At 28.8% G+C, this 16,058-nt stretch overlaps 1 long non-coding RNA gene across 5 annotated transcripts in view; it reads right to left on the reverse strand.

Annotated features, from left to right (window-relative positions):
* Positions 1 to 16,058, reverse strand: part of LOC139426072 (uncharacterized) — a 52,139-nt gene that overhangs the window by 773 nt on the left and 35,308 nt on the right. The gene's annotated exons all lie outside the window — the stretch shown is intronic.

The following is a 16,058-nucleotide window of genomic DNA, read 5'->3' on the forward strand; positions in this document are numbered from 1 at the left end:
TAAATTGAAAATAGATTAATAGGAATATAGAAAAAGACGAATATATATATCCGTCTTTTTCTATATTCCTATTAATCTATTTGTGTGTGTGTGTGTGTGTGTGTGTGTGTAGTGTGTGTGTGTGTGTGTGCGCGTGTGTGTGTGTGTGTGTGTGTGTGTGTGTGTGTGCGTGTGTGTGTAAACAATACAACGTGAAGGTACAGTTTTTTGTGATTAATTTACGTTGATTTACTTAATGAAACTTAAAAAAATTAAAAGTGGTGGCAAATTGAAGATAAACTAAAAACTAGCTATCAGATTTCATATTAACTCTTACTACTATATCTTTTAGCAATTAATATTTTTTGGAGAATAAGAAAGTTTAATGACTTTTTTTCTATTAGTTATTTTTCTCTGAAACATTTTTCTACATTAAGTCTTATTTATATTTCTAAATACGAAAATATTCAAAAAGAATAAAAAACAATACAGTCTAATAAAATTAAAGACAAAATCCAAGTATGAATTCAAATTACAAAGTAATGAATTTTTCCAACTAGTTCAAATAGGATAAGAAAGTGCCCGGCCAAATTTAAGCAGAGAAACTTCTATCGAGTTGGACATTGAAGAGTACAGTGCACAAAATAAAAACAAACCACCATGAATAACTTTTGATCGAATGGTTGAATATTCACGTTTTAGGACTTATTCTTAATTGTTCAAGCGATTGATCTTAAATATGCTAATTAGTGCAAACGTACTTTCTCTGAATATGCATATCTTTTTTTTTCCCTAGAGTTTCGGAGTTCTGACTCCTACTGTGGTCCCAATAGTTTCGTCAGGAGTGCGGTCCAAAGTTTGGTCCCCTTAATGTTAATTTTACTTTTTGTGCTTTTCACCATATCTCGAGAACTTCTTCCGCGAATTGAATAATTTTTGCACCCAATTATAAATTAATTTATCAAAAGATAATTTCATGCAATGCAAAAAAATAACTTTAAATAAATATTTATTATGTTTTATTATTTTTATTTAATAATTATCAAAAATATTGAATTTTAGGGTTTACAATTTTTGACATAATTTTAAAGAATGCAATGTTTAATGATAAATTACAAAATTCGAACGAAATTGATCGAATAGTTTCCGAGAAATCGAATTTCAAAAAGTCGTGCATTTAAAATTTGATTTCTCAGGAACTATTCAACCGATTTCGCTCAAATTCTGCAATTTCCAATGTAAAATTGCCTTCTTTAAAATGATGCAAAAAATTGTATGGCGTACAATTTTAAATTGATTCTACTCTATTAAATAAAATAATGAAGAAAATAATTATTTAATAAAAATTATTTTTAGAGTTGAATTATCTCTGGATGAATTAGTTTTTTAATTGCGTGTAAAAAAAATTCCACTCAATAAAACATTTCTCGACATTTTAATAAATCCGCAAAAAGTAAAATTAACATCCTTTAGGATGTGAACTTTGTATAACTTTCCTGGCCAAACTATGGGGACTGTATTTCCCAGATTGGGGTTCATCCCTATATCTTGGGGATAAAAATTCGAATCCATCAAAAAAAAATGATATGTTTATTCAAAGAAAGTACGTTTTTGCGTCTGATTTCGTAACTTGAAATATCGCTTGCATTAAATAATTCGCATATAGTTAATAACATGTTGTTGAACCATTAGAACGTGGAGATCCATTGATTGGATAAAAAGTAGTTCAGGTTGGTCCGTTTATTTTTTTGTGCACTGAATAGCAAAATGTAAGTAGGGAAATAAATTGTAAGTAGGATAATAAAATGCGCTACTAAATCTAGAAAGGTTAAAGAAAATTGAGAGTATGATTAAAATTAAGTGCACAGCAGCAAGAAAAACAAATTGCAAGTAGGATAATTAAATTAAGTTGGTAGGAAAACAAATTGCAAGTAAAATAATAAAGTACACTAAAAATTTTGAATGGGGGAACGAATTGCAAGTAGAATAAAATAAAATAAAATAAAAACTTTAAGACTTAGAAACTTGAAATAACAAAAATACTTAGAAATTTGTATAGGGAGTACGATGGAAAAAAAATAAAGATTTGTTTTTATCAATTATACTTTTTATTTTAAAACCATCGTTGAACAATCGACCCAAGTCTTATGTTCATGACTACTAATGTTCAACTGCGTATCCTTATAACTTCGAACAAAATCCAGAAAACAAGGTATCTCCTGGATCTAGTATTGGGAGAAATATGCCTTCGTGGAGGACTTATTATATTTGTGACACAAACATATATATTGGCCGATATAACCTGGTTGATATATGTGTGATTCTCACGAAACATGACAATTCGGACCAAAAAATGTCTTCAAATTTGAAGTCTTCAAAACAATCTAAAAACTTTTTTGTATACTTCTTTAGCTACACTTATTAATATCTTATAGACAGCAGTGTAGTTTATTGACATTTGCTCGAGAAAAAAAATGAAAATTCACCAAACACTAAATGTCACCAGGAAAATGGCATATTAGCTTAGAAGTTTAAAAAAAAGTCCTTTTAAGTTAATGGTAAGTAACTCAACTTACGCCTTTATGTTAGATGGACCATAAATTGCTTAAATTAATTCTTTTAATCCCTGTAGAAGGAAACAACAAAAATTTTGTTGCTGATATGTACAGAATAAAATTGTGATCAATCATTAAATAAATAAATAACTTTGATTATATCCAAGCATATTACAATCATACATAAACTTGGTATTAGGTTAATATTTGCTTTCCCTCTTTACAGTATTAGCAGTTAAAAAGAATTTCTGGTAACACTTCAATGTCCTGGCATTCATAAGCCAGGAAAATGACAGCCAGGATAATGACAAATTCGCTATTTTATAGCATATAACTTTACTTTAATATTTTGGCCGAAGACGTTTATATTCTGCAGAAAATAACAGTATTTCTTTAAATAACTCAGATAAATCTATGTAGTTTTTGTAATTAAAGATTTCAAGAAGCCAGGAAAATGACAGCATAAAAACCTACTCTCCTTGGAAAAATTTTTGAAATAGATTTTGAACCAGAAAATTGGCTCTTTATTCATGCAACAAGACATGTTCAGATAGGAGGGTATCTAATCAATCTATTGACATAAGATATTGATTCCTGGCGCTATCTATTTTGGTTATAAATCACTAAATAAAAGTAGCCAGGAAAATGACAGATTTCATGGGACAAACAAATTATTGACAGAAAAAAATTATTTTAAACGAAGTTTTAGTAAACAATACCCTCTGCGTATATTCCAGAAATGCTTACATAGGATAAGATAAAAAAAAAATTTTATTTTGAAAAATGTATGGGAAGTTTTGAAGCTAGTTATTATTGGAAATATTGTTTGGGACATGCCCGGAAAAAGACATTTTGATATTCAATAAAAAAAATTTTAAGTATACAAAACAGTCAATGCTAGTGCAAAGTCATTTTAAAATACTAACAGCAATGTTATTCATTAATTTGTTTTTAAAAAAAAGTTCTTTTAGTATTATAGTATTAGATTTTGGAGCAAGGGACAGTGAATTTCATGTTTCGTGAGAATCACCCATATATGTTTGTACTACAAGTGTAATTGATAAGTCCTCCACGAAGGAAAGTTTTTCTCAATACTTAATGACTGGTGCAGGTTAAATCTGTCAGATCGCAAAGTTCTCCATGTTCCCATAACAAATCATATCTCTGGGATCTTACTGAATTGGAGATTGATCATTCTCCGGTTCAGATCAAAATTTTAATCTGTGGATGAATGAATGGATTTATGAATGGATCCGCCCTATAAACGGGCTGTGAACTGAGTGCGGCTGAAGTCGTATTCTTAGCCATAGATAGCGTCATTGAAAAACAAAAAATGCACCCTCTGCTTTAAATTCGACTTGTTTCACCAAGTAGATTTGCGGGATTGGCAAGCGACATTAGAAAAAAAACACTTGTAAATTAAATGCCAGTCGGTCTATTCTGCCACCTGCAGAAATGAGACTTAATACTTGAAGTTTGACTTGATGTTATTTCATTTGTAGACAAAGCACGCGCTTCATTTCTAAATTCCAATTTGTTCGAAAGTTATAGTAATTTTTGGAACTAATTTTTTGCAAATTTGTTCTTTCTTTTTGCTTTAATTAATTTTACGAACAATTTGTTTTGCTGCAAAAAAACTATAAGATTTGAAATTTTGAAGGAATGTAGAAAAATGAACAGGAAATGCGTTGAAATTTTAAAGAATAATAAAATTCGAGAATTATTTTTTTTTTTACTTCTAGTAAAATAATAACTGACAGGGATTGCAGAAATGCAACTATAAAGTGTGAAGTTTGACAAACTTAAAGGGCAGTTTTTATTAATAAATTTAACACAATTTTTTTTTCTTTGAAATTCTAATTTAATTGATTGTCCCTGCAATCTTAAGTACTTTTTAGTGATTTTTTTTCTCGCTTTTTTTTTGCTTTCATAATTATTTAGCCCTTTTCTTTGAAGGAAATTTTATTTTAATTTTAATTTTTAGAGATCTTTATTTTATATGCTTGTGCTAAAAAAAGAGAGAGATCGAGAGTTGTGAGCTTTTTCATCTTAACATCTATATTGGCATTTTTAAAAATATGGACATTATATGAAATATGAAATATGAACATTAAAAACTTTTCCCCATTTGAACTAATATGTTGGCATAAAGTTATCTATATATCGCTAGTGAGTAAAATTATTTATCTTTGATTTCTTCGTATATTATTACGTATTCTGATTTCCTAAGTTTATATATATTTTTTTAAAAGTACAGTTGATTAATTTTCAAATCCAGTAAATCGTTAGTTTCGTAAAGATTATTGAAAAATTGTTGTTACATAGGATTACAACAATTATATATTTTATTAGCGACATTTTCTTTATTTGTGGAGGAAAATTTCAAACTTGTGGAGGAAACTTTCAAGAGGAAAAAAACAATGAAGATTTTGAAGCAATTATGAGTGTTAATAAGTAGAACGAACAAAAGGTGAAACATCCTAACATACTTAAAAAAGAAAAATGAATCCTTAAATTAAAAGCTTAGCACAAATTTTAGGAATTGTAATTTTTTAAGAACATGTTAGATGCAAATGACAATAAAATAAACAAATCTCATGTTGCAACAAAGCGTGAAATCAATTTATATAATTAAAATTATCTGTTACACTGACAAGGTAAAGAGTAACCATTGTATAATATTCTCTAAATAAAGTAACCCATTCCTAGGAAATACAAATTACATGTGGCATTCGTTATTTCCCATCCTGGCATATTCTCTATTTTGTCGAGCTATTTGTCGGTTATTCAATGCGGCTTGACTGATGTGACAGCTATATTTTTTTTCTTCTACCGCCATCGATAAGTTACAAAAGATATTGAAGACAAATGTTCCGTTTTCCAGTTCCGCCCCTGCACTTGCGGACGTAACTTTCCAACTGAAACTGACGTATCTCGGTCACTACGTTGGTAACGGCCTCTTAACCTTACAGTTCTTGTGCATGACTGTATTTAACAACTAAAAAGTAAATTTGGTTATGGGGGGAACACAAAGAATTCATGAATGCGAATGAAATGATGCGTTCAATACCCATCATTATCTTGTTAAATAAACAAAGAAAATTTATTCTTTTCCTCCTGCTCCTTTTAATTCTTTCACACGAAATGTTTTGTCTTCTACCGGATGCTCAGAAAACTGACCAACCATTTGAAATATCAATAAAAGAAAAGCGGAAGAAAACAGAGTAGATTTACTGCGTTCTGTTTAAAAAACCTAAATTTTAATTTTACTTCAGAATTAGTTAAAAGTTTATCAGCAGAGGGCGCTAGTGACAATAATAATAATAAAATATTTTTCAATGTATATCAGATCATTCCAATTAAAATAGTATTTGCACTGCACAGACGTTTCCGTAAGTTGCGTCTTCAGACTGCCTCACGTTGTTCCTTCAACAGCGTTGTTCCTTTATTTAGGGTTGGTGTTTGATTCGAATTAAGCCATTTCTCATACTAACCCGTGAAGAATTATATAAACGCTACATCCCTGTTTAATAATTCACTGTGTTGTATTTTTAAGTACTTTTTGCTACCTTTATTCTCTGAAATGTATTTAACGTGTTTTAGTTACCAATTTTCAATGTTTTAAGTGCTCCGTAAAACATTTTCAAAGCTAATACAGTTGTTTTTAAACAGCTTTAAAGCTTTTTTTTTTATGCTTTTCTGATTCAACCTGTTTTTTGACAGTATAAAATTGGTAATAGATGAACAATGAATTATTTTTATTCAGCAATATAAATGGCATAAAAGCAAAACTATTTAGCTAAATAAACTAAACTTTCTAATATATACAAAAAGAACGAAACTATAATTAAGGTCATTTTTTTCTTCCAAATCACCTGAAATTAAATTCAACTTTTATTCAAAACTTAAAACTTACTTTCCAACTTCATTTAAATTTCTAAAAGATTCTTTAAAATAACTTATTATTATATCTCTTATTAGTGGGAAACAAAAATTTTAATTTTTTCAATTCATTAATATATTGGTGTCAAGATTGAAATTTCTTAAAAAAATTTTATTTAAATAAATAAATTGAAAATATTGAATTTTTAATATAAATATTGAATTTTTCAGACATTGATATTTTCATTTATCTTCTAATATTTTTATTTTATTGGTGTTTTTCATTTGTTTTTTATTTGATTAAAGTCAATTTCTGAAGAAAATGCTGTTCACATTTAAATTCAAAGAAAGTCAAATATTTGAAACAGTTTAAAAATGCTGTCTGAAATATTCTAAAAAAAGTAAGTGATTCAAACAAAACATTGAAACAGTATTTTTTTATTAAGTAATTTTAAGTTAAATTTGAAATGACTTAGAATAAAATATCCAATTCTTCAATATGAAACATAAAACAATATAAAACAATGCTTTTAATTTAATAACGCTATTTATAAAATCACAGGAATAATAAGAACAAATTCATAAAGTCATTTTAAAAAAAATTTCTTGATTTATCAAAACATCCGAAAATTACTTTTTATAATCGTGCGAAATTTGATGCTTAAAATCATCGGAAAAACGAGTTATTGAATGATTTAAAAAGTTGACTTACAAAATCACGTGAAAAAAAACCCAACAGATTTGCAAAATTATTTAAGAACACTTATAAATGGAATAGCTTGAAAAATCTGATTTGATAAAATCGTTTGAAAAATTGATTTACAAACTCATAGGGAAAAACTTATTTATTAAAATCATTTAAGAAAAATGATTTATAACGTCGTTTAAAAAATGTCATTAAATTTACTATATTAGAAGATCCTTTTTTCTCCCTTTGATGTGAAAAGCACTTATAAATATAACTAGCAATAAATAAAATTTAAAAAAAAAAGCAGTTAGGCTTATTCTTTTATCTCCAAATAATATATAAGCATTATCTCGATAGATGTGATGTTTGTTGACAGTTATACGTTAGTTTACCGGAATACTAATTTAACAAAATCGTTTGAAAAGTTTATTTACAAACTCATAGGGAAGAACTCAGTTATTAAAATCATTTAGGAAAAATGATTTATAACGTCGTTTAAAAATGTCATTAAATTTACTATATTAGAAGATCTTTTTTTCTCCCTTTGATGTGAAAAGCACTTATAAATATAACTAACAGTAGATAAAATTTAAAAAAAAACAAAACAGTTAGGCCTATTCTTTTATCTCCAAACAATATATAAGCATTATCTCTATAGATGTGATGTTTGTTGACAGTTATACGCTAGTTTTCCGGAATACTAATTTAATAAAATCGTTTGAAAAGTTTATTTACAAACTCATAGGGAAGAACTTATTTATTAAAATCATTTAAGAAAAATGATTTATAACGTCGTTTAAAAAGGTCATTAAATTTACTATATTAGATTATCTTTTTTCTCCCTTTGATGTCAAAAGCACTTATAAATATAACTAATAGTAAATAAAATTTAAAAAAAAAAAAAACAGTTAGGCCTATTCTTTTATCTCCAAACAATATAGTATAAGCATTATCCCGATAGATGTGATGTTTGTTGACAGTTATACGTTAGTTTACCGGAATACTAATTTAATAAAATCGTTTGAAAAGTTTATTTACAAACTCATACGGAAGAACTTATTTATTAAAATCATCTAAGAAAAAATTTTTATAACGTCGTTTGAAAATGTCATTAAATTTACTATATTAGAAGATCCTTTTTTTCCCTTTGATGTCAAAACTTATAAATATAACTAACAGTAAATAAATTAAAAAAAAACAAAACAGTTAGGCTTATTCTTTTATCACCAAACAATATATAAGTATTATCTCGATAGATGTGATGTTTGTTGACAGTTATACGTTAGTGTTCCGGAACAACAATGAAAAGGAATGAGGATATTGAGAGGGCAGAGCACGCAATAAACGGTTACGGGAGGATGCGCACACTATGAACAATTAGTAAACGCCTTAAGATCGTTGACCGATATATGACAATCATGGGTGTCTTTGTGGATAAACAACAGGCGGCAATTCTTCATCTGAAGAAGTGAATTGGATATTCATTGCAATTGATATGTCAAAAGCATTTCACCATTGACAATGATGGATAATATATAGATTGAATAAATAATTGGGCGGCGGGGTCATAAGAGATATTTATATTCGAATGCTCTATTTATTCCTTTTATTTTTTCTCCTTGCAACTTTTCTTTCTTGGGATGTAAGTCTTTTCTAAACACTTAATATGGTGTAATAATAAAATAAACAAAACTAAATGATGATACTTTAAATTTGAGAAGTAAGTAAAAAGGGTTTTTTCAAAGCTCTTTTCTCAAAGAAAAGCACAATTTTAGTGTCTAAAATTCGGAGTAGAGTTTTAATTTTACATCACATATATTATTTTGCTGAACAGAATTGACTAAGCCTTAAAATAGAAACTATTTTAAGCATTTGAAATTATTTAACCTTCTTAAATATCGCCAATTTGGCGAGATTTTTCAACCTGGAATTAAATCAACGAATAATTTTTAATTTTTTTTATATTTTTTTAGTCCGAGAAATGCAGCGTTGGAATAACTTTTAAATTATGTAAAAAAACATGATTAGAAATTATTTTCACTTTCACAATGATAATACATTTTCTTTATAGCGAGATTTTGCGCTATTTTCATAATTAGCGTAGTGGGTGCTGGCTGAAAATGGACAAAACTTTGGCTGAAATCTCCGCTACTTATAATTACACGCTTCATCTTTTTTAGAGGGGGAAGGAATGGGATGAAATTCATTTATACAGGCAAATGTGCATAATTTCTGATGAATGTTTTCTCGATTAGTTGAATGAAACGAAATCAATAAACCTAATATTTCGAAAATTTTAAAGTTTTTTTTGTATAAATTGTATTAATTGTACTTATTTTGACTGAACTTATTATGAAAAAAAACCTAATAACTTAAAACTTAGTAATCCTAACAACTCGAATCTTATCTCATTAGATTCAGTACAAAACATTTTATAGGAAAGCTTACCTCACATGTTCAGATAGCTCTTATATAGCAAAGTAAAAAGCGTACATAATTTATGTCAAAAATAGTACTTTTTATACACGAAATTGCTTTCAAACTTTAGAACTATTCGTTCTATTGACTCGTGCATAGTTTCATTCAATTTAACGTAAAAAATAAGCAGGGGAAACACTTTGCATCACTTGTTTAGATAAATTTATCAGGTGAGTAAATAGGTACAAGTAAAAACTTGCACTTTAATTCGAGTCAAATATTAGTTATACGTTAAATTTTTACTTAGATTCATTTTTTTAGGTTAAGTAATAATTTAAGTAGTATTGAATCGTTGGTTTCAATTGAGTATTTATTTAGAATAATTTTTTATTTTTATAGGAATAAAAACTTAGTTACTAAAGTAATTATTTATATTTAAGTTTGATCCTTTCAAAAATGGCTGTAAGAGTTTTAAACATAAACGATGCTATGGTGACGAATACTGTCGTACCAATTATTGGTGGTGGAGCTTGCCTTTTTCGAGTATCATTGCTCGAAAATGATATACGATCATAGGCTAATTTGACTACTCTCGCTAGGTAAAATCACACTGACTTGGAACTTAACAGTCTGAATAATCCCCTCAACACATGGCGAAAAAAGAGAAACGGTGAGCAATGTACTTTTACCTGTATTTAGCGATAATAGTTGGTAGAAAAATGTATTTTCACGATGTCATAAGATGCTTTTGAAGAGGGTACCTGGAATTTCGCATTTTCCTCATAGTGGTGAAATTTAAGACACGCGTTGACAACCCTTAATGACAAAATAAATTTTTTTTTTCAACTTAAAAACGGAATGAATATTTCCAACATTGATTATTTAGCTTTCATTCGTATATTTTATCAGTAGCATTTAACAAGTTGGGGAAAATATTAGAATATTTTGAGCAAAGTTTAATAACTTCTAATAATTAAATCATGACTTAAACATTAAATATAAGTTCGAAGTACATATTATTAGGGTAAATATATTTATATTTTAATACGAGTCTTTTAATTCTGCTACAATTTTCTTATTGAAAAATTGTTTTGCATATCATAGTTCAAGAATTTTTTACTTACAAATATGTACACACAAAATATGTTTGATTATTTAATAATATAAATTCAGATAAGGATTTTTCTAAACAGTTCCTAAATTACAAATATAATTAAATTAAAACTCTAAATTATTTGTAATTTCAGGACCAATTAATGCTGGTGTCCCACAAGGCTCAATTTTGGGCCCGACCTTGTACCTAATTTATTCGGCTGACTTTCCCAATCTCAGGGAGCAAAATAATATTAGCACGGCTTTTTACGCTGACGATACGGCTATCCTGAGTAGGTAGCTAAACCCAAACAATGCTATTAACAATATCAGGCATATCATCCCCATTATTGAATATTGGTGTGCCAAATGGAAAATTTCTATAAACGCAAGTAAATCTTCGCTTCTCATTATGAGAAAATCTCGCAAGAAAAAGATTAGAAATAGCAACACTCTCCTCTTTAAGGAAGCTATCCCAGTAGTCAGTCTTGGGCTAACTATCACGCACAACCTGAAGTGGAACTCCCATATTTCTAGTATCTCTGCCAAAGTCAAGGGCGCGTTTTACGCACTAAAACCCATTTTAAACCACACCTCAAAATTAGCCCTGAGGACCAAGAGAACTGAGTACCAATTATTTCTACAATGCATTAGGGCGTGACTGATGCACGTTAAATCTGTCGAGTCTCAAAGTCCTCCATGTTCCCATAACAAATCAATACCTCTGGGGGTACTGATCCCGGAGTTTCCTTGTCTTCTGGATTGGTTCAAAATTACAAGGCTATGGAGTTGAACGTAAGTAGTCGTAAACCCATGAAATTGGGTCGGCTGTTCAACGACGGTTATAAAATAAAATAAAATGCATTAGGGCGATCTTGAGTTACGCTGCCCCAGCTTGAGTGCCCTCTCGAACTCCCAGAAGCAAGAACTAGTGACGGCTCAAAATAAAATGATAAGGAGAATTACGGGAGCCCCCCGTAGGCTAAGAATGAGAGACGTTAGAAAAGACCTGAACATTGACTCCTTCGAGGTAAACATTGTTAAACTCTGTATCACTTTTTTCAATGAAGCACGTAAATGCACTACGTGTAACTACAACCAAACTTTTGACTTCGAGCTCATTAGGGAAAACAGCCTATACAGTCCGGCAACTGTTTTTTATCTATCAGACACAGTTTTATCTAAAAGATTTAACTAGTAAATAACTCCTTCCCCTCAAATCAAAGTCCCTGTCTGTGCACCCGTGAAGCCGGCAAGGGGGAAGGCGAGGCAAGCAGGTGACCGAGATTATCTGTAATTATTCTGTAGATACTTGTATATATCTTATTCTATCCTTTTTGTACTCATTATCATGTATTATATTGTCTTTTCCCATTTGCTTGCATATTAAATTTTACACCCCTCTGATTGGAGCCACGGCTTTTGTACCATATCTACACTGAGATGAATGAGTTGGGGCCCCTGACGGGGCAGAAACTTAGATAAATAAGTCACACAGGCATAGGCAACTTGATTTTAACGTGAGGTACCTTTTGATAGATAAAGTTTGACATAGTCGATATTTCCATATTATATCTCCATATCGGTGATCTCTGGACAGAAAATGAACTCGCCAACATATATGGATGGTCCACATTCAACAGTTGATTTTCTCACAAAATAACGCTCATAAATCCGGTGAAGTAAATAAAATTCTCTCAGTCAATAAATAATTAAATAAAGAAAAAAAACAATGAGTGAAAAAAAAATCATAAATGTATAATCAGCATGAATCAACAAGTGGTATTTGTTCATTGAATTCTATCCCACATAAAATTCTGGAAAAGGAGTAATGTGGCATAACTACCACTATAAATATTAATGCACTAATATATAAGATAAGCTAAATTGACTTTATCTTCGAGTTACCTTTTGATAGATGAAGGTTGACATAGTTGATAAATATATCCCCTTAAATTCCTTTGGTATGGTCGAACACTTAGTGCCACACCACTTTCGTAAAAAGTAGTTGTATTTGCATTTTTAGTATTCAAATGTACAAAAACTTGTACAGTATAATTGCGAGAAAAAAACATCCGCAATCAAACTATATAGTTTATTAAGAATGCGTGCTTACGTTTTCGAAAAATCTTTATTATTGTAGAAGTTCAACCAATTATTTGGGATAAGAAATTTTTTCCCCTGAAATATAAATTGTGGATAATATTTAATCTACAATATATAAATATGTACAGTCCGCAAAAAAAAAAACGAATCACCCTGAATAACTTTCGTTCTAATGATCGGATTTTCACGAACTAAGTGTCAATCTTAATGGTTCCTGGGGGTGACCTCAAATATGTTAATTAATTAGTGCTAACTATTAATTAAAATACGAAATCAGACACAAAAACGCACTTTCTCTGAATAAACATATAATTTTTTTACATATTTGGAATCTAGACCCTTGAATTAGTGGGGGTAGACAAAATTTTAAAAAAATTGGGTGGTAAATTGGGCCGCAATAAATGTTTATATATTTGGCGATAGTCCAGAAAACCGCCAAAAAAAGTCGCCTGCGCAAATAAATATTTTAAGACAACCTATTGACTAATTCAAAAGAGGAGTGCTTAATTTTACTAGGTTGCTACGCAACCAAACTCTGATAGTAAAAAAATTGAAATAATGTTCAGTGATTGCTCGGAGGGGCTTAATTTATTGTTAATAGAAAATATCTCGAAGTTTCCAGGCCATAAACAATTTTTTTAGGGGATTTCTGTCCAAAAAGCAAAAAAAAATATTATTTTAATCTCCTTTGAAAAGTAAATTTGAATCGATTTATAAATTATTTATGATAGTTTTTAGAATTTAAATACATGAACTTTTTATCTGATATTGTTTAGATTACACTGTTTTTACTATATTTATTCGAGGATTTTATACTAAAATAAAATGAGCATAACTTATTATAGCTATATACAAAATTTTAGGGATAATCATTTTTACAGTTTTAATCGAGTCTTCTAGGCAAGAAAATTTGAAGAAAAAAAAGTGCTTGAAAAATAAAATGTAGATTGTATAATAATTCTAATGCACATTCACAAAGCTTTATATAATTTACGATATTTCTTTTTTCTATAACTCAAGGAATTGCTGAATGTTTAGTAGCATTTTAAAAAGATTGAAATATGTTATGTTTAAGAATAAGATATTGAAATAATATGTTGCAAATTGTAGGATTCATTGCTTAAAAAATCGCTTCATTCTACTAGATATTTAGGTTACATCGTTTCCTTTGGATAAAGATGATTAGCAAATAACATCCTCATGTTTCGATACATTCTGAAACTTATACGTTCGCAAATTCACCATAAAATGTCGCACAGCATATTCTTCAATTACGATAAGCTACATTTACCACCAAATACTGCTAATATGGTTATCTTTGCTTTCTTATATCTGATGATCTCTTTTTAAACAGAACTCGTAAGATCCTTAAGATACTGAAATGGGGACACAAAAACTTAAGAGATAAAATATTTAATTTCATTAACTCAAAATATCTGGTGTCAAAATGTTAATTTTTAAGTTAAATATAACTTTTACAATATTGATGTTCTTACATTTTTAAAGACCATATGAATCCTGATAAAATATTAAAATGCATATGTTTACTTTAACTAGTGTAAAATCCTTATCAAAATAATGATCAAGACCCAAATGTAAAACAGTATATAATTGATATACCAAATGTATAACAGTGTATAATTGACGATAAAAACTCAACTGGCTTCAAAACTGAAGAGGGAAGTAAAAGTCGACATGTTTCGAGTTTTCAAATATAATCGCCCATTCTCAAGACTTGTCAGGCTTGGATAACTTGTGACTTTTATTATTGGACGCTCAAAACATGTCTATTTTTATTATCATCTATTATTTTTTTAAATCAATGAAGTTTTTATATTTTCGATTCAGTTTCTTGGGATTATCCATTTAGTTACACAACATATTGAATTATTTCACTCGATATTAAAATAAGTTTTACATATGTTATAGGCACAGGTTCTTAGATTGAAAAAATAATAATTCACTACTTTGTAAAAAAATTAATGCAGTAAAAAAAAAAAATCTTTTTTTTGCTGCAAGCCTTAACATTTTAGCTTAAGGTCATAAAAAAATTCCGTTTACAATTGAAATTTCAAAAGTCGAATGTGAAAATGGAATGTCCCCTAGTACCAGGAATCGAAATTAAATAGTAACAAGGACAACTTTTTTAAACAAGTTAGCGTTTCCGTCCTACTCGAAGTTGTTTGAAAAGGTATTTTTTATATATCGATTCCAAAGTTTATTCTACATATATTTCAGGGTATACTTTCGGAGTATTTCGATCGAGTTTATTTTTACACCCTTATTTGCTTAAAATTATTAAATAATTTACTTAAAATAAATTATTCAAGCTACATGATTTAATGCATATATAGTATAATAATAAACGGAGCTTCCGACGCATATCCTTAACCTTAATACCGCTATCATTAAATAAATGGAATAAGCTTAGATAAATAATAAAAGTTAATTTTTCCCTCGTGTAATTTTCAAGGAATAATATGTTTCGATCAAACAGATTTCATTCTGGAAATAGCGAAATTATTGAGTAGGTCCCTTGGAGCAATATCATTCTTATCCTCTTTTGACGAAATATAGGAAAAATTAGTTTTCACAGTTTCTGTAAAAAGTATGTTAGCCTACTTGCCACGTTTTTTTTAAAAAAAATTTTTATTAAAATAAGGTCGGAAATTGTGTATTGTGTGCACAGCTTCGGAATTCTTACAAATTTCAATTTTTAGAATTTCCTGATTAACAAAATAAGGCATTTTCCTGATAACAAATTATACTACAATAATATCTTGGAAAACATGCTAAAGCAAAAAATTAAACAAAATAGTTTAGTATATTATCAGAAAAAAAATCTACTTGGTATCATAAAGAGTAAAAGATATAATGAAATAATTAGTGAATCACACGTGGTCAGATAATTAAAAATTTAATTTCACAACTAAGATAGTAGGACGACATTTAAGATACTGAGATATTTTAAGACACTAAAAAAATTGGTTACGTATTCCACAGCTTTTTATGTTCGGTATCTTTATCAACTTTGTAGTGACTTATAAAACATCAACACTATTTTAGATAATCTAAGTTGAAGTCACAAGAAACAAAAAAAAAGAAGACAATCAATAATTTATATTCTTTTTTCAAAAAAATAGTATGCTAAGTAAATAATCAGCTGTTTTGTATTAAATAATTTTAAACAGCTGAATGTTTTTAATTTCTTAACAAGGTTTTATTCTTAGCTAGCAGACAATAATTCTTTAAAAAAAACTTGACTATAATTTGAAAAGGAAACCTAAATTAAAGAAAATCTAAATTAAAGTTCTAAAAAAATTATTAGTATATTAATG

This window comes from Parasteatoda tepidariorum, chromosome 7 (genome assembly GCF_982258835.1).
Source record: "Parasteatoda tepidariorum strain Cologne lab strain chromosome 7, Ptep-v5.0, whole genome shotgun sequence".
NCBI lineage: Eukaryota > Metazoa > Arthropoda > Arachnida > Araneae > Theridiidae > Parasteatoda > Parasteatoda tepidariorum.